We start from the raw sequence: 21,507 nt of genomic DNA, 5'->3' as shown, positions 1-21,507 counted from the left end.
AACTTAAGATGTAATTCTCTAAAACGGGTATGTGTGCAATCTGGTAACAATTCATACCGGACCACGTCAAAGAGTATTGACTTGCCACCACTTAGCAAAGCCAGAACTAGACAGATAAGTGTTTACAGAAGACAGCTTGCTTGTCAACTCTCAAAACTCAGGACACTACAGTGAAGAGCATCAGGCCAACCACTGCTGTTAGGTCCTAGTGCAGCCAGAGTGGATCAGGAGAACAAACCAATCCTGGAGCAAGGAGAGGCTACAGCAGATGACCGAAAAAGAATTAGAAAGGCTCTCATCTTTTACCTACTTTTGAATTTTGTCCCACTCTATAATAATCACAAAATTTGAATTGCCACAGAACTGATTAATTGCAAGATTAAGAGAAAACTACCAGCCACAGTGAAAAGACCAACCCCAGTGGGGAAATAAGGAGACCAAAAGAAAACAGCATGTCAGGCAGTTTGGAAATAAAATGCAGGAAATTCAATATTCACTGTTAATTTTCTCATGAATCCCTTATATTGTTTTCTTTTTTGTCTCTAGCCAGCTGTGCTTTTTAATGGGACAATTATTTGCTACTCAGATGTGTTCCAATTATTTCTTTTAAAAAAAAGAAACTTCTAGAGGATTATCAAGTTTGTCCTTTCAAGAAAATTTCTCTTCACTTTTTATTGCCTCATGCAGCACCCACGAAGGTGATTTTGATGATGTAGAATTAAATTATTCATCATTATTAATAACAATCACATTAACAAGGAAAGATGTAGAGTATTTACAGCTTTAATTCAAGTACAGACAGTGAGAGCCCAATACACTTGATCTGAATTGGAAATTGGACGATCTAGGTAAGGGCCACAGGATAAGCAATCCCCAGTGAGACGGAGGTAGGATGAAGGATTCACATCTGAAGACCCAGGTCAGTCACAATGAGGAGCAGCACAAGCTGCCTCCACAAAAACGAGTTTATTAAATTCTAGCAAGGCCTTCAGCTACTCATTAGCTGTGAGTACTCTGGAGAGGAACACAAGGAGCTGCTTCTTTTATTACTACTTTAAAGAAGCAAAAATATGGTTTTTAATGTGATGCATACTCAAAACTTTGATTTATTAGAAGATTTTTCTTTTTTTAATGCAAGCTACTTACGCTTTTGGGACAAAGCACTCCGAGAGATTTTTGTGCACACATGTGTGTGTGTGTGTGTGCGTCTGAGTGTTTCAGTGTCAAAATTCTCCATTAGCGTGCCTGGGCCTCTTCTATCTGCAAGTACAATCAATGGATAAAGATGCCTGGTGACTTTTCTCTATGTCCAAAATTAATCTAGTGCCACCTTATTTGTTTCTCATGCTTGTCTTTTAATGGGATTATTTACACAAGTATAAAAGCGCCTTTCCTAGGTTGATTCATTTTCACCTCTTCTTTAAATGAGAAAGGCATCAAATCGCCATCATGAAAGCACAAGGATACTGCACTGATTATAACACACTTACCTACTTCATTATTCATCGAAGGCCTTAGATGAATCGTACGTTTTCTATTTTTAAAAGCGTCCTGGAAAAGTCAGGTTAAATCACAAATGCCCCATAGTGCTTACCTGGAGAGAAGCAGAAAGCAACTTTACCACCACAGTGCCCTGGGAAATAAGGGAATGACCTACTTCTCCCCAAATCGAATGATGTGTTTTTCAATCCTCATTCTCCTTGACACTTTTTGGCACATCAAACTCTACATCAAACCCTACCCCTCCTTGCTGAGACGCTTCCTTTGGCTTATATGTTAATACACCAACTTGGTCTTCCTGCCACTACAACACACACTGACCTCACTCCCCTTCCCAGCCGCTATCTGTGCACGCTCCCCCAAACGCAATCATCGATCTACCACTCTTCTGTCAGGCCTCTAAGAAAACCCATCCTTGATTGAGTCTCAGTTACCACCTCTGTGTATTTGAAAATCAAATCTTTCTTGACAACTCATTCTTCATTCAATCCTAGAACCGTATCTTCATCATTCTATCACACAGATTCTCTAGAAAAAAGAATGGGGTTGTCATTTTTAACAGAACTACATATCCAAATGATGAGTTCCCAAAATGAGTTATTGTGCCAAGGCCCTCCAGGAAAATAGGAAGGACTGTAATACTGTCAAAACTGTAATATCAGCTTCACAAGTGATTAGACTATACTTTCCTTAGCATTCACTATATCTGTTTTTTAATCAAAATCATTAAGGTTCATAGGTGGCAGAGATGTTCCAGTTCCTAGTAAATTTTACAGATGGGCTATATGCCCTAAAATTCCATATCTTTTCTCCCTGACAATCAGGAATTGTCTCAAAATATGGTCTTATAGAGGGGATACTGAGCACAGAGATGGCCCTAATGAGAAAGCATTCTAATTCTATTATAAGTTAGAGACAGCACTCCAGAGTATAAACTGCTGCCACTCCACTCCTGAAAAGGATCAGATCTTATCGTTTCTGTATAACCTGTCTTTCTGTCATGGGGAATTTGAAAGTTGAACGCGATGACGTGCTTAAAAAGAAAAAAAAAGATCCCTGGTGGGTCTGAACGCGTGCGTTTCCTCACAGAGATTTCCTACCTCTCCTATCTTAAATCAGGAAAGTTTCTCAATATCCACAGTTGTCATAAATATTTCCCTCAAACTTACACTGAATTCAAATCAGCAAACATTTACTGAGTACACGCTAGGGACCCAAAAATAAATATTCCAGAACCCCTGCAGGTCAAGACTCTATAGGAGGGGTTCCAATCCCCATTCCACAATTTGGTAGCTGTGTCACATTGGGCGAGTTAACTGACCTCTCTGTGCCTAGGATTTCTCTTCTTCAAAACATGGAGAATAATACCTTTCACAGGACAATTCTGAGAATGAAATGAGATAACTCATAAGATGCAAGAGGTAATGTTATCTACCTCATGAGGCCCTTGTGAGAATTAAATGAATTGATCTGTGTGAAACAGAACAGTGCCTGACACAGAGTACACACTCATTAACGTAAATTTTCATTGTCTTTGGTATCTCCTGGTATCAAAAAATTAGTGAAAGTTTGAACAAGATTCAATTCCAGGAGCACAGGGCAAGCCATTCTGAGGTGTGCTGTGACACTGATTGATATCCAGGGCCAAACCCTGCCTGCAGGAGCTTCAAGGGAGGTGACAAAGAGAAGAGGACCCTGGGACAGACTGTGATGAAATGAGCTCAGTGTTCCAGGCAGGCGGGAAGGACAGGGCAGAGGGCAGAGGTGCCCTGCGGAGCAGTAAGAAAGAGCCAGCTGCTCGTGCGTGCGTGGAGGAAGAGCCCGGCAGCAGTGCCGGAGGACAGGGGACGCAGTGGGGTGAAAAACCCCATTATGAGTCACGCCGAGGAGTGGGGGCCTTTTATCTGGAGGTTACAGGACACAAACAAATAATATAAATAATATGAGCAGATCACTTTTCAGCAATCTGAGGACTGGAGGGGTCACGACTGAAGGTGGAGAGCCATCAGGAGCTATTGAGGCAGCCACAGCAAGACACGGAAAGAGCTGACCCCAGGTGGTCCCTGTTCAGAGAGGAGAGTGGAAGGCTTGGGGGTGGTCAGCAAAACAGACGCCAGCATAGGGGCCCGAGTCAAAAGACCAAGCATAAATACCCAATCATCTCGTTCTGTGATGGGGCACGAGAACGTGATGGGGCACGAGAAGGCAATCCCTGGAAGAGCTCCTCTCCTTAAAAGGAAGTTGGTAATGCGGACACCGTAAGATTGTCATAAGGCCTGAAACATATCATGCAAGTGGCAATGATGTGCAATCTGGAAAGGTCCATACTGATGTACAGTTTATATTATCTACAAAGTAGATTCTTCCCTGGAATGATTTAGATCACTGCCTCAAGAATTGGGGGTTCTACACTGCTTCTGTGCTAGATTTCTCACTTCAGAAGCTATGTATTTTTCTGAGGGGAACCTTTCTCTTGGAAGGATCTCATTATCTTTCATCTGTTTTCCAGAAGGAACAATATATATATAGATATATACAGATATATATATCTCTTTGGTCATTAGCACTGTCCACCCTGTTGCTAGATCCTATTCGTTTCCAGTGTTAGTATGCCCGTGTGTGCATGAATACAAGCTACTTTCTTCTACAGACTTCCTTTCTTGATCATTTTTCAACTTCTAATCAAACCAGTCAGCAGAGAATGACCAGACATACTGAACGGTTTCTTATTCCATATAATGTCTGGGTGTAGAGAATCCTTCCACATTTCCTGGAGAGCTGCAACATAATGGCCGAGAGGTAATAAAAGTTATGTAGGAAGAGTGCCCACTCCTTACGCCACTGTGGCCGAGGCAACAGTGTTCAAATGACAGGATCATATGGGAACCGATCCTTTGCAGCTGGCTGTTGTTGTCTATCTTTGAATTATCGTTCCTCGGTATTTTTTATGTTATTACAATTCCACCAAAAATGCATCCAAGAAATCATTATAGGGTCAGAATGCCCATAACGGATGTTCCCAGGTATGACGGCAACAAAGATATGTGTTCAGACACTTTTTAAAACATGTGTCTGCCTGTCAATCTAAATTTCTCTGTCCCAGTTATTTACTTGTCTCTTAGCCCACACTTATCCAACATTCTCTGCTCCATTACTACTGCACTGGAGCTAGGCTTCCACAAACTCTGTTTCCCAGGCTACCTTGTCACCTGGCTTCCTGTTAGTCATTATCAATTGGCAGCAGTCACAGGAGAAGAGAGGCTAGAGGACAAGTGAAGCCTTTGTCCTTTGCCTTCCCACTCCTCCTCCTCCTTCCCTCTCTCTCTCTGTCTCTTTCTCTCTCGTGCCCTGGCAGGGTCTCTGGACGTTGCTGTATTCTCCTCTGTTGTCCCAGCACAGCCTATAAAGCTCCTCCCTGGCACCTGCTAAGGTACCCTTCTTCAATGCTTTCATCAGCCTGAGTGAATTCTGCTCACCAATCCCTGTGTGGGCAGATGAGCCCCTTCTTACAGGTCCAGCACCCCATGTGGCTCTCCTTCCAGCATCCAGCACTTGTGTTTTGGACTCATAACATCATCTCCTCTCTTTTCTTCTCAGAGATCTGTGGACAGTAGCAAATTCCTAATGCTACCAAGTCCTGGGTTATCTTGCTACCTAATTCTGCTTTCAGCTCTTCCAAAATTTTTTAAAACTATTCCCTCGATTAAGTCCCCTCTTTGCAGAATGTCTGGGTGTTTATTTCCCTTAAAGGACTCTGACTGATATAGCTCTCAGTGCCAGCAATGGTGCCAGGAAACAGAGCTGGGATTCTGGTATTGATCTGCCTTGTTTGAGCTTGACAGACTGATCTCCTTATTAACAATGGAAATGGATATCCAGTAAACTATGACTTGAAATGGCATTATAATTATTTAATTACCTTTGGTAGCTTGAGATAAAAATTCTTTCAAAGGCAAGGCTTTGGGAAACCAAGTGGCTGCTTCATTTAACTGTAACTTCTAGCCATGATGATTTGAAGGAGTGCAAGGTGGGGTAGCTGCTTCTGAGAGCGCAGGAGAAGGAAAATGATAAGCTCAGGGGTTTAAACTCTCAGGTCAAGGTATAACCGAAGAGCCAAAGAGCTTCCACAGTAGACGAGGCCAAAATAACAACTCGCTTCTTATAGACACAGTGCATACAGAGCTGAAGATTATGCTAAAAATGAGATAGTTAAGTTGCAGCACAGATTTGCAAGGTGGACACAATTACCACAGTCAGCAGCAGGGCCAGAAGGTTTCCACCTACAGGAAACTTTGGTGGTGGCCAATCAATTGGAAAAAGAGAGATGAGCATCCCATTTAATCATAGCCTAGTCTGTATAATTGGGCAATCTCAAGGTCTGGTGATCAGCACGTGGAGTCACCACATGGAGAGTCCCAGCCTCTCCCCCAGCATCAGAAGGAAGCCCCTCAACAGGTGCAGAGCCCCTTTGATAGAGGGGAGGCTGGTTCCTCTTGAGGTTGGACCTACCATGCTCACTGGTACCTATTATCAATCCTTCTCCCAAGCCTTCCTCAAAGGGACCTGTGGCCATTTTCTTGGGTGGCTATACATACACTCAGGAGACAGAAAACTCAGATCATTGGGATTTACCAACCACTTGCTCCATGAAGAAATCAGTCTCTGGGGAAGGTCGCTATGGTCTATTGACAGAGGGGAGACTCATGGAGTTTAGACAATCACAGAGTTTTGGCCGAAGTCCCTTTCACAGTGGGCCACACATCCAGCTTTGGGAATGTCTTCAGTTACTGAAGGCATAATTGGATGATGAATTCTCAGCAACTGGCAGAGAATTTGACCCACACTGGCTACCTGACCCAAAGCCAGAAGGGCCAAGTGGATGTCTCTGAAATACCACCACACCTTCTGCTACTAAATAATAAAACAAGAGCAACATTATACCCTCGAGGAAACTTATGAATTTAGCCATACCATAAAAATACCATAAAAGACTTAGAAGAGGTAGTATTGAAGACCAATATCACATCCCTATTTCATTCACCTCTTTGGTCCAGGCAGAAGGTGAACCATTTGTATAAAGGATAGCTGCACCTTCCTAGGAGGACGAATTTTTTTTTTTTTTGATATAAGATGGAAGTTTACTTATAGATAGAAGGCCCGGACTTCCTGCGAATTGAATACACAGTATTTCTGCCATAACTGCACATTTTGCAAATAATTTTGATATATATATTTAATATGTCAATTAGTGTTCTTATGTATTAGAGTAAAGACAAGGTTTACATTGTCTGAAAGTACAAACAGGCAGAATCATCTTAGTGATGTTTAAAAGATTTTATGAAACTTCCTTCTGAAGCACAACTGGTATTTCACTTTAAGAATCTAATAAATATTTTAGAATGGCATTTCATTTGTTTTACAATGACATTTGGTATTGGAATAAAAGAGCTGGAAAAAATACATAAAAATGTTCCCTCCACTACCCGCTGGATTCCTTATATTTAGAGACCAAACTGATTTATAACATTCATATGAGTCACTTTAAATCATTACCGACAGCAGTAGGCTCTGAACCAGCGGTGCAGAGGTGAAGTCCACTGTTTGTCTCCTAAACACACAAATCTCCAGTTCACTCTAAATGCTTTTCAAATTTATTTATTTAACATGTTCTACTGAATCATGTTTCAGTCTATGCTATTCATTATCATTCCATGGGAAATGTGCCATTTCACATATGAATAAGAAATCAGTGATACAGAAAAATTATATTATTTTTAATTAAATCATATTTTTTTAAGAGTCATTTGCCTTAAGTCCTTTAATGCCCAAGATACTCAATCTAAGGTCATTCTTGGCAAAACACAGTCCTCAGAGAACAGAAGCAAGTGGAAAATGGAGGTCAGCAGGATTCCAAGCAGCTGTACAGAATCTCCAGGTAGTGGCCCTCAATTCTGACTGCCATTAGTGTGATCTGGGTGGATGCCCCAGCCCATCATGTCAGTCATCACCATTTATCAGGAGTAAAATCAGAGCAGCACAATAGCCTTGTGTGGGTTCAGGTAGAAACTATCTAGTCATTTCCGTCTCTTTCCTATTCCGTCTGCAAACCTTCAGGGCTAGTGAATTACAATCTCAGGACTGATTGGCTCTGTTTTGTCTGCTTGGAGGTCTCCAACCTGAAGTTCATTAACCCCTATTTTCAAAGCTCTTTGGAGCTGACATAACCTGGGGTTCAGCCACAAAACAACATAATATAACATTCGAGGAACATAACCATTCCTAAAGAAAACAACATTCTGGAAACATAAACTTCAACAGGCAACAATATTATAGATGAACCAAGAACTGTAAGTTAGCATTAATATACATATTAGATGGATGTGAAAGGATATTATCACTATGAGATAAGAAACAAAGATAAGAGAACCAAGCAGAAGTATTATGTATGAAAAATATAACATTGAAATAAGGGACACATTGGATGGGTGTGGTAGATTATTCTTTAAAATGCACACTCCTTTCCCCCACACCTTCATGGAAGGAATATAGTTCACCAACCCTGTCTGTTGGCTCCACATGGGATTTATTTTGGCCAGTGAGATGTTTTAGACATGACACAAAGCCTAAAATATGTTTGTGTGGTCCAGTTTATACTCTTGCCCTTCTGCTATCAACATGAAAAGAGAGGCACATTTTTTTTAAGTGCACCATACAATAAACTATAGACAATATGTTATACAGCAGATGTCTAGAGCTGATTCATCTGGCACAAATGAAACTTTACACCCATTAAACACTCCTGCTCCATCCCCAGCCCCTGGCAACCACCATTGTATTCTCTGCTTCTATATGTCTATTTTAGATATTTCCTATGACTAGAATCATGCATTATTTGTCCTTCTGTGACTGGCTTATTTTATTTAGCAAAAATGTCCTCCAGATTCATGAATATTGTTGCATATGGCAGGATTTCCCCTTATTAAGGCTGAGTACTGTTCCATTGTATGTACACACCACATCTTGTTGATTTATCCACTGACAGATACTTGGGTTGTTTCCATATCTTGGCTATTGTGAATAACGCTGCCGTGAACCTGGGAATGCAGATATCTCTTCAAGATCTTGATTTCAATTCTTCTGAATATACACTCAGAATTCGGATTGCTGGATCATATTGTAGTTCTATTATCAGCTTTGTGAGGAACCTCCATACTGTTTTCCACAGCAACCACACTATTTTACTTTCCCACCAACAGAGTACAAGGGTTCTGATTTCTCCACTTACCTTTTGTTTTGTTTTTCATAATAACCATCCTAACAGGTGTGAGATGATATCTCATGGTGGTTTTGATTTGCATTTCCCTGATGATTAGTGACTCATACTTTGATTTAAATTGTTAGTCCATAGGTCAGTCATTTTGTCTTTTCAACGAATCAATGGAACTTAGCTACAGCCCCAACTCCATAGTCCTTGTCTTTACTATTTCCCCATACTTCTGAAATGCCAGAGATATTGTACCAGCAAGTGCACCCTGCTCCACCTCCATCCCCGACCAGTGGCCACAGGTGGACATCCTCATCTTTGTCCAGCTGGTAAGACCCCTGTCCCTGAATCTGTTTCCAAATCTCATAGGTTGGGTCTCCTATGAGAAGGAAAGAATCTACTTCAAGTGACTTATTGAGGGTGTATTCTCAGGCCGAGGGGAGTGAAGGAAGCAGGCAGAGCAGGTGGAGTGAACGAGAATGGGCTCAGCTTGGGCTCAGCTTCATCTGCTCCCAAGGGGAAGGAAGCCCAGGGCACACCTTACACTGCCATGCCAGCCCCTCTTAAGGCCAGGGGTTGTCCTTTTGCACCCCATGACAGCAAGTCATCGGCTCACATTGGGTAGGGTGGGAGATGATAAGCTAGCCTCTTGGGGGAGTTAGTTCTCAGAGCACCTTTTGACATTTCAAGCTGTTTAGGTAAAAAGGAAATTGTGCTTTTCATAACTTCTTAACTAGGTGGAGAGACAGGAAAACTTTCCCCAGGGGATCTTCTCAGAGGCAGGCAACATCACAGCAGCCAGGAAGGTGCTCCGCCAGCATCCACTACAAGGAACACTGGTGAGGCCACCACAACTTCCTGAGTATTTCAGGAAAGTTGAACAGTCTACTTGGTTAGTGAGTCGATGTCAGTTGAGCAAACAGGCCCAGGATGTGCACGTGTGTGAGGACAGGGGCTGGGGGGAGGGTGGAGACGTCACACTCATCCAGACACCAGACAGTCCGTACCTGTCTCAAGTAGGTCAGGACCCAATAAAGTTAAGGTTCAAGAGAAGTTGGAAAAGAACATTTCAATCATGGTCACCTTTGTGAAGAGAGTTATAGAAAGATACAAAATAAAAGTTGTGTCTTCAAGAAGGAGAGACTCAAATAGCTCCCACGCTGCTCTAACCTGCAGCTGGCGCAGGCCCGTCTGACGTGGGTCTGTGGGGAGCCTCGTGCCGACGTGGAGAGCAGGACTGCTCTATGCCCGGTGCTGTGGGATCTCACTGGGCTTCAGTTCCCTCATCAGAAAATCACCATAAAGGTTAGTACTTCACTCCACTGTCACCAGAGAGCAGGGCACCCCATTGTTAAACAGTTTTCCTGAGAGTTAAACAAACAAATATCCCCCTCAAACTATCGGACTGGATAAGCTTCACATCTCAACTGTTACCAGCTCTTCCTGACTCTGCTTGAAGACAATAAAATAAATCAATGGAGTTATAGATGGGACGGTCCATAGCAATTCAGCCCACTGGCTGATGGACTGTGGACCACTCTCGATCCAAGCCCATGGCTTATATGGGGCTTTCAGACCAGCTGAAAACACTAACGCCAATGTGCCAAATAGATACACACACACACACGCCCCAATTTGTACACCACAAAGACAAAGGCCATCCTCTACTTATTTTTCATTCACACACAGAAAATATTAGAGTGTCCTTTGCACACCAGACATCCAAGGCCACTATTAATTCAGTTTCATGACAAAGGGCTTTCTCTCAGGAAATTTCCTACTCACAATAATTCTCACAGAAAAAAATGAAATATATCCCTTTAAAAGTTTCCAACAAACTTCTATCCAAATGCCCCATGCTTTTTCAGGTTTCTCTCATTTCTGCTGTCAGGGATTCTTCAGTGACATTTGAAGAGTTTTCCTGTCTCTCCACCTAGTTAAGAAGTTACGGTAAACACCATTTCCTTTTTACCTCAACAGATTGAAAGTTTCTCCGAACACAGAGATATTAACAGAACATCAGTTTTAAAAACACAGCCACCTAGTAATGTTTCAAATCATGCTAAAACAATGTTTCCAAAAATTAAATAAATGGGGTTATATAAAACTGTGTGGCTATCATACCTCCTCACTCCCACTTAAAGAAGATTCTGAAATCGTATCTATATAATAACCTTTCGACATTCAGACAGTTCATTTGAAAAGAATGGCTGCTCTTTGTGTTTCAGAAAATACTCCAATAAGATCCCAGCATCATCCTTAATTAACACTCAGGTGACTTCAGACAAACGTCAATCAAAGTGCTCTCCTTTTCCATCAAATACTGTCATGTAGGCCTAGGCAAGGAAAGGGAGGTCGAGGTGCTCAGTGACCTTCTCAGCAGCTGGGCTAGCTTTCATCAGATAGCTCATTAGTGCAAACGGGCTGATTGACAAGGTTACCCCAAACTGGGAAGAGGAGACAAACAGATCATTTGCATATTATATTAATGACACTCAGAGTACCATGTGGTGTTCCTAGGGGGATAGAAGAAGAACAAACTGTAATTTTCACAATCATTAATTGTTTAAGGGAAACTGCAGATTCTTGTAACACTTAGCATGGCTAAGGAATTTCAATTTACTGCAGAATAGGAGGAAAGCTATATAGCTGTGGAACAGGAGGCCTGCCGGTCAATGATATTACTGGAGGTTAACTCTTCAGGGTGCCAAGAACATTCTACTGGACGGATGGCACTGTTCGCCGAAGCCCATTGCAGAGCCTCTGCCCTGATAAGGGCCAGGGACTGAGGGCAGGGCTGTGGGTGCACGCCGATAGTTAATGACAAGCAGTTGTGCAGTTTACTCCTCAGTGGATCACTGTGGGTGCAAGCAAGAGTGTTAGAACACAACTCACCTGATTCCTTAACACCAAATTCCACAGCTGGGTCTACTTAACCTCGGCCTTCTGCCTCATTCCTACTGCGTATTCTGGGACTGACTTGGCCCCAGCAGGGAAAATACATGGGCTGGCATAGTGTCTTGTCACGGAATATTTAATTAGTCAAATTATTAGTCCTGCTTTCATTTCCCCACGGAGTCCGGAAATCAGGTCGGATTAGTTCATAGGGCTGCCATAACAAAGTACCACCAACCAAGTGGCTAAAAACCACAGAAATTTCTTCTCCCACACTTTTGGAGACTGGAAGTCCAAAATCAAGGTGTGAGCAGGGCCACACTCCCTCTGAAGGCTCTAGAGAAGAATCCTTCCTTGCCTCTTCCAGCTTCTGGTCGTTGCCTATCATCCTTGGCGTTCCTTGGCTTGTTCCTGCATCACTCCAGTCTCTGCCTGTGTCTTCACATAACTGACTTCTCTCTGTGCTTCTCTGTGCCATCAGATGGCTTCTTATGAAGACGTAAGTCATTAGACTTAGAAGGCACCCTTACCTGGTATGATATCATCTTAACTAATTATATCTGCAAAGACTATTTCCAAACAAGATCACAATCTGAGGGTCTGAGTGGATATGAATTTTGGAGGGACACTGCCCAATCCAGTACACAGGTCTCTGCCTTTTTGATGGTGAGCCAGATCTGCTTGGTCATTAGCTTTACTAACAGGTTCCCTGTCTCGTTTCTTTGTATCCTAATTTCTAGTCTGGTCTTTAGACAAATTTGGCTTTGCTTTCTTAATTCCCTGAGAAACTAAAGAACAGTCCCTGAACCTCAGTACCTGGGACCAAACCGATCACTATAGCTGATCAGGTGCTAACAACTCTCTGAGATGTCGACCACCCTTCTGATTCTGATGTCCGATGTCAGAATCTCCAGGCACGTGCTCCCATCAGTGTAGTAGAGCTCCTTGGGGATTGCTGACATCCTTGACATCGACTGCCCACCCATCAGATTTTCTCATGTGGCCATCTGCTAAGTTCTGCTCCACCATGATACCTGACAACCTGGCCACACTGCCTTCTGGCCTCTGTCCAAGTGGAGGTCTGCCCAGAAGGGTGAACTCCCAAAAGACCCCATTCAACACTGTCCTGTCCATATATTCTTCTAAGTGAAGTTTTTTAAGTTTTAAAATTTATCTAATTATGAAATATTTCAAACATACAGAAAAGTGCAGAAAGATAATAACCTCCAAATCTCAGAGGTTTTATTTCTTGCACAGGCTACACGTCCTTCTCAGGTTCACCGCTTGCATGTTCTGCTCTGCTTTGTCTTTATTCTGGGACCCAGACTGCCCAAGCAGCCACTGTCTGGAATGTCACCGGCCCTAGATGGTTTCTCACTCACAGTTAAATGGTCACTTTTTCTCATAATTCATTGGAACAAACTAATCACACATGGTCTCATTCCACCACAAGGGCCACAAGCTGCAATTCTACCATGTGTCTGGATGCTAGAGAGCCTGGGAATATTAAGTGACCCGAATTAAAGCCACACACGGGACCAGCTGGACAGGCCCAGAATTAGATATATCAAAAGATCTGTGAAAAAAAGATGGACCACTCGATCAATGAGATGATAGAAAAAATACCAAAATCAAGGTGCCAGCTGCCTAAGTTTCTGGAGACTCTGAGGGAGAATGCACTTCCAAGCTCATGTGAAATATGAAAGGATTTTAAACCTAATTCAACTTCTCCATGTCCAGTATTTCAAAATAATGATGAAGCTCTAATTTTCAGGATCCTCATGCATTTTCAGAGCAATTACTCAACGGCTAACACAGATACCACCAATAAAGGTATTTCAGCCACCAACAGGGAAGAATCTAATAATGTGGAAAGACAGAGATGCAGAATTGCTCTGCAAGTTGCAGCCACTTAAATCGCCTCCTCTCCCCCCCTATGCCACCTTACTCCCACCCTGTGCCCCAACCATGCACCCTGGGTTACATGCCATCCACTCAGGCAACTGAACCCCAACTCCTGCAGCAGCTCTGGGAAAGGCTCCACCACTGGGCGCAATGAGCTCTACAGCTGATGTAAAAGTCACATCCAGGTGGTGGAGCTGTCCCGGGGTGGGTCAACCTGTGGGGACCACAGTGCCCAGTAGGAACCTGCTCCCTCCACTCACTCTCAGGAACCCAATGAGAGCCTTCTGGTGGCTATATGCCATTCATTCCTTATGGGTTTACTTACTTTTAGAATTTTCTTCACTGAGAGTAGTTTATTAGTAAGCATTCTGAAATTTTTCTGGAAAATGTCTCTATTTGCCCTGATTATGAATCACAGTTACTCCAGAAATAAAATTATAGGCTGACAGCTATTTTCTCTGCTGTTGGTCTAATCAGCTTCCTTTATAGGTACTCTGTCTCTTCTCTGGTTCCTGTTAAGATTTTGCTCTTTGTCTTTAATATTGTACAATTTTCTTTTGATTGTCCTAGCATGAATTAATTTTTCGTATATGCCACTCTGCATTCAGAATACAATTTGTTAATTTCTTAATTGAAGGATAATGTACACATAACGAAATGTGCTGATCTTAGGAAGCTTGCTGAGTTCTGGCATGAGGAAAATCCACACTCATCATGATTCAGAACAATTCTTTCACTACAGGCAGTTCCTTTGTGCTCCCCTCAAGTAGAACCATCCCTTTGTAGTCAACCACTATCATGCTGTCAATCACCATGGCTGATTGCTGCCTGTCCTATAATTTCATTTAATGGAATCATACAGTTTGTATACCTTTATGACAGGTTTTATTTGCTCCAAATAAGTTTTTGGAGATTGATCTGTATTTTATGTTTCTGAATAGTTCACTGCTTTTTTATTGCTGAATATTCATCCATAATATAAATACGTCACAATTTGTTCACCCATGTTGACGAACACTTCAGTTGCCTTCACTTTCTGGCTATTATAAATACAGATGCTATGAACGTTCTTATTCAATTCTTTATTTGTAGATGTATGTTTTAATTTTCCTTGTATAAACACCTAGGAGTAGAATTGCTAGGTTGTTGTGTAGAAGAATCTTCAAATTTATAAGAAATTGTCAAATAGTATTCTAAAAATGTACCATTTTAAACCATCATCTGCAAAGTATAAGAGCCATAGTTCTTTCCCATTCTTGCTGGTATTTCGTCTTATCTGTCTTTTTAGTTTTAGCCATTTCTGGTGGGAATGTAAAGATATCTTGTGGTTTAAATTTGCATTTCAGTGATGACTAATGATGGTGAGAATCTTTTTACATATTTATTGGCCATTTGTACAACTTCCTTTGTAAACCATTCAAGTTTTTCATGATTTTTAATCAGGTTCCTATTTTTCATCTGTAGAGATTTTTTATATATTATTGACATGATTATTTATACATCATAAATATTTTCTCCTAGTCTGTAATTTGTATATCTATTTTCTTAATCATAATTTTTTTTAACAAGCATTTATTCCTAATGGGTATTCTTTTTTTGTTTTTGTTTTTGGTGAGGAAACTTGGCCCTGAGCTAACATCTATTGCAAATCTTCCTCTTTTCTTTTCTTCCCAAAGCCCCAGTAGATAGTTGTACATCCTAGATGTAAGTCCTTCTAGTTCTTCTGTGTTGGACGCCACCACAGCATGGCTTGATGAGCAGTGCATAGGTCTACACCCAGGATCTGAACCAGCAAACCCTGGGCCGCTGAAGCAGAGTGGATGAACTTCACTACACCAACAGGCTGGCCCCAATCATAATTTTTAATGAGCAAAAATGTTAAATTTTGATGAAGTCCAACTTATCAATTTTTTATGGTTCTTGCTTATTTTTGGCACCCCAAAGGCATAAAAATATTCTGTTTATATTTGAAGATTTGAGTTTTAGATTTTAAGTTTAGTCTAAAATCAATCTCAAATAATTTAGGTGTACAGTGTGTCACTTACTTTCCATACAATTTTCTAGTTGTTTCTGCACTATTTGTTGAAAAAAATTCTTATCTCCTTTACTTTCTTTGGTGACTTTGGAAAAATTAATTGATCCTATCAGTAGGAGACTGTTTCTGGAATATACGTCATTCCATTAATCCTATTTGTCTGTCCTTACACTGAAATCACATCGCCTTGATTATTGTAGTTTTACAGTAAATCATGAAATTAGGTATGATCATTCTTCCAACTTTGTTCTTTTTTAAGATCATTTTGTCTCTTCTAGCTCTCTTGCATTTCCACATATATTTTAGCATCAGCTTGTCAATTTCTGGCCCCAAAATAAAAGCCTGCTAAGATTTTGACTGGGATTATATTGTATCTGTATACTAATTTAGAGAGAACTTATATCCTAACAATAGATTAAGGATTTTGACCCATGAACATGTTGTATCTCTCTATTTCTTTAGATTTTCTTTAGTTTCACTTCACAATATGCTATGGTTTTTATTGCAAAGGTCATGCACATATTTTACTAGATTTATTCTTGAGTATATTTTGGTTATTTCATTCTAATATAACCAGTATTTTTTAATTTCCTTCCTGATATATAGAAACAAATTTATTATGTAGATTGAGCTTCTATTCTGAACCATGTTAAATCCACTTATTAGCTCTAGTGAGATTTTCTAAAATTTCTTTGGATTACTTGTGGACACAATCATATCACGAGGAAATAAAAATACTTTCACTTTTCCTTTCTGAGCGTAATGCCTTTTATTTCTTTTTCTTTCTTAATTTCACTGGCTGGGACCTCCAGTGCAATGTCGAATAAAAGAGAGAAGCATCAACATCCATGCTTTGTACCCAGTCTTAGTTGAAAGTGATCAATATTTCAATATTAATTATGATGTGACCCGTAGTTTTTTATAGCTGCTTTTTATCCAGTTGAAGAAATTCCCTTCTAATCCCACTCTGTTGATTGTTTTTCTCACCAAGTGCTTTTTATAAATTTATTGAAAAATCATATGATTTTTTCCTTTATCTTGTTAATGACATGTAAGCTGTTGCTCATCTCTAAATAGCTTTCTAGAAATTCAGGTTTTGATTTGGGGGGTTTTATTATTTTCTGTTTTTAAGCATGGCTATTTATTTTTTGAATCAGTTTTTTATACATATAGTAATATAACATAATTATATATAATACTAGATATACTATATATATGAGATATATATTCACTAGATGACACGCACATGTATCTAGTATATACATCTATATACAGCTATATCTAGTATATCCAGACCATCTAGTATTTCCACACTGTGCAGTAAGGCTGAGTTACGTGTCATCTTAGTCCACTATACTACAGGAGTTTGATTTGTCTTTAAAAGTTTACCTTTTGGGATGCAAATATTTCCTGGGAATAATAAGCCTCTTTGTGAATTGCTTCGTTTTAATCAGGTTGTTCAATAATAAAGCACATCTGTGCAAAGATAATTCCACATGTGCCACAATTGTCGTTCAGAAGCTCAGTAAAAAGTGAAATTTTCTAGTATCTTATCAACTTAATGGGAGTAACTATATTAGGATTAGAATAGTTAAGAAGAAGACAAACAACCTCTAATTTATCCTTTCTCCAGAGGTCGAAAATATTTAAAAGTCACATTCCACTAATGTGGAGGTATTTTTCCATTCTCCATTAATTAAATTTCATTAGTTAGGCATGAATTGACAGTAACATTTACTGAGCACTAAGTAAATCCAAAGGGAACCTAGGGTCCTCAAGGCTGTACCTCGCCTCCTTCAGGACCTCATGTCTTACACAGGAAGATAGGGTTGACATACAAAAAACGTACATTGGGGCCGGCCTGGTGGCGCAGCAGTTAAGTGTGCACGTTCGCTTCTTGGTGGCCCAGGGTTAGCCAGTTCAATCCCAGGTGCTGACATGGTACCGCTTGGCAAAAGCCATGCTGTGATAGGCGTCCCACGTATAAAGTAGAGGAAGACGGGCATGGATGTTAGCTCAGGGCCAGTCTTCCTAAGCAAAAAGAGGAAGATTGGCAGTAGTTAGCTCAGGGCTAATCTTCCTTTAAAAAAAAAAAAATACACATGAACTAGTGCAAAAGGCATATTGTAAAGTCAATTCAAAATAATGAGGGACTGGGAAGTCTCTCTTTTCTCAGAGCAAAGGAAATAATAGTGGGAAAAGGATGCCTGTTTTATATTTAGAATAAATAAACAAGGTAGTTAGATTAAAGACTTACTAAGGTAGCTTTTAGTTCTAACAGTTTGTGATTCTGGAAGGCTACCCAAAACAAAGTCAAGATTAAACATTTGGAAAGAGGGAAAAAGAAGGATAATGAAGAGAACAGATCTGTACAGCACGGCCAGATGTCAGGCTCCCACGACAATGGTCCCTGATTCCCCCAATCTCTCCACTAGCTCTGAAAAGTATATTTGAGGAAAGTTTTAGGAGTCTCTATAATTGATTTCCTGCAAATCCACTGCATAGTGTATTGAAACAAAAGCCAGATCTACCTCCACATCTAAAGAAGACACACTGTAACAATATAAAAGCTTTTTAAAAAGTAAACTTAATATCTCTCAAGTTGGTCTGTATTTTCCCCAGCATTGTTTGGCTACTAGCTATTCACACATTCATTTATTCCCAGCAGTTGGCCAGAATTTGGGCAAGTGTGGAAAAACAGCAAATACAAAGACCAATCTGAAGACTTCTCAGTTCTCTGCCCACTGGCTATTCCGTCCCCTCAGACCCAGCTTAGAACTATTTTAGATGCACAGTTGGAGACAAAAGTAATGAATGAAAATCTATGTTTCAGACACTGGGCGGGAAGAATTGTAGATATTAACACTTTCGGTGCAGATAGGATGAATCTCACGATCTAAGGCTGAAGAAAATAAAGTCAAAATGCTTAACTTCTTTCCATCATATCATACCTTATGTAAATAATCATTTTTTAAAGATTTTTACTCAAAATCCCAAGGACATTTTTTGCAGAAAGAGAAAAATCCTTCCTAAAATTCACATAGAATCTCAAGAGACCTTCAATAGCCAAAACAATCTTGAAAAAGAACAAAGTTGAAGGTCTCACACTTCCTCATTTTAAAACTTGATACAGGGCTGGCCCACTAGTGCAGCGGTTAAGTTCACATGTTCTGCTTCAGTGGCCTGGGGTTCACTGGTTCAGATCCCAGGTGCAGACCTATGCACTGCTTGTCAAGCCATGCTGTGGCAGGCATCCCACATATAAAGTAGAGGAAGATGGGCATGGATGTTAGCTCAGGGCCAGTCTTCCTCAGCAAAAAGAGGAGGATTGGCAACAGACATTAGCTCAGGGCTAATCTTCCTCAAAAAAACAAACAAACAAACAAACAAAATACAAACCTCCAGCAATCAAAACAGTGTAGTATGAAGAGGAGGATTGGCAGCAGTTAGCTCAGGGCTAATCTTCCTCAATAAATAAATAAATAAATAAATAAAAAGAAAGAAAGAAAGAAAAAAACAATGTGGTACTGTCATAAAGACATATATAGACCAATGGAATAGCACAGAGATCTCAGAAATAAACTCTCACATATATGGTCAAGTGATTTTACTCAAGAGTGCCAAGACTATTTAATGAGGAGAAGACAGACTTTTCAACAAACAGTTTTGGGAAAACTGAATATTCACATGCAAAACAATGAATTTCGGCTCTTACCATATACCGTATATAAAAATTAACTCAAAATGGATCAACGATCTAAAGATAAGAGCTCAAAGTATAAACTCTTAGAAGAAAACACAGGTGGAAAGCTTCATGACATTGAATTTGACAATGAGTCTTGGCTATGACACCAAAAACAATGACAACAAAAGAAAAAATAAATAAATTTGATTTCATCAAAATTAAAAACGTTCGTGCATCAGAGGACACTATCAGCAGAGTGAAAAGAAAACCCAAGGATCAGGAGAAAATATTTGCAAATCACATATCTGAAAATGGATTGATATCCAGAATATGTAAAGAACTTCTATAATTCAACAACAAAAAGCAAACAACCTGACTACAAAATGGTCAAAGGACTTGAATAGACCTTTCTCCAAAAGAAGGCATACAAATCAAAAGATGTTCACATCATTAATCAAAGGAGAAATCCAAACCCAAACCACAAGATATCACCTCACACCTGTTAGAATGGCTATTATCAAATAATAATAATAATAATAAGTGTTGGCCAGCATGTGGAAGGATTGGAACCCTTGTGCATTGCTGATGGAAATGTAAAATGGTACAGTCTCTGTGGAAACCAGTATGGAGGTTTCTCAAAAAATTAAACATAGAATTACCATATGATCCATCAATTTCACTTCTAGATATATACCCAAAAGAATTGAAATCAGGGACTCAAACAGGTATTTGCACACCCATGTTCGTAGTAGCAATATTCCTAATAGCCACAAGGTAGAGGAAACTCAAGTGTCCATTGACAAGTGAATTGATAAACAAAATGTGATTTATATACACAATGAAATTAGTCAGCCTTAATAAGGAAGAAAATTCTGACACACGCTACAATATGGATAAATCTTGAAGACATTATGCTAAGTGAAAGAAGTCAGTCACAAAAGGACAAATATTGTGATTCTTCTTGTTTGAGGTACATGGAGTAGTCAAATTCACAGAGACAAAAACTAGAATGATGGTTACAAGGGTTTAGGGGGAGGGGAGAATGGGGAGTAACTGCTTAATGGGTACAGAATTGCAGTTTGTAAGATCAAACCATTTTGGAGATGGATAGAGTTGATGGTTGTACAACAGGGTGAATGTACGTAATGTCACTGAACTGTAAACTTAAAAATGGTTAAAATGGTAAATTTTATGTTATATATATGCTATCACAATAAAAACATAAATAAATTTTTTAAATAAAAGTAAAACGTTTTTACTGGGATATACTAACTTCCTGAAGGTATAATTAAAGATGTCAAGATTTGAAAGGCATGGGAAATTTGGGAATTCAAACAGTCAGTTATCATCAGTCAAGACATTACACCTGACATTGCAAAGTGACTCCTAACATTTGTATTTCCTAATTCATTGTTAAAGCATTTTATGGAAGAGGGAACTTATCTATCTCTAAATTGAATTCCATTAATTTTGCCTCTATATAATTGCCCATTATTTTTCAGATAAAAAAGTGTACAAACAAAATGTCAAAAACATCTTTGAAAAATAATAACCAATTAAGTTACTTTTGTGTCAGATGTCACCACAGTTACTATATTATTGTGAATATCTCATTATAAAAACACATTTTCAAGAGGTTGAAAACTACCTGTCACTTTTCCAGTGTACCTCCATGCAAGATAGATTTTAGCCTATTTCAGCCAAAGACACTTTCTAAGCAGAAAATCTGATAATACTTTGTGACAAAACAACCAAGTGCACGAAAAACTTATGACATTTTTCACAGTTGCAGGATCTTTAGTTGCAGATGTTTTCTCAAAATGTCAGTAATAATAAAAATCTACATTTGTCAAGCAGTCATTGCTTTTCAAAGGACAATGCACACTTGTAAAATTTCAAAATTTCTATTAAATTACCATTTCTGAAAAATCTTGAATTCCAATTTTTATGCCTATATCTTTCAAACGAATATACCTAAATTCTCTTTGCTACACTGTTGATAAATTCCCTGGATGATGTTCAAACTTTGCTAACATTTCAGAGAGTGATGTCAGCATCAAGGTGACACAAGATGTCCCGCTTCACCCTCTACCAGAAACAAAATTTGGCATCCATCGACAGGCAAAAGTGCCTATGATGGAACTGTGGGATCCAGCACTATGGGCCAAAGGATCTGGGAGGAGTCTTGGCCACACATGCGCCTGAGAATAGGCAGACAGATCT

The sequence above is a fragment of the Equus caballus genome, chromosome 8, assembly GCF_041296265.1.
Source record: "Equus caballus isolate H_3958 breed thoroughbred chromosome 8, TB-T2T, whole genome shotgun sequence".
NCBI lineage: Eukaryota > Metazoa > Chordata > Mammalia > Perissodactyla > Equidae > Equus > Equus caballus.
Note: the sequence above shows the minus strand (reverse complement) of the source record.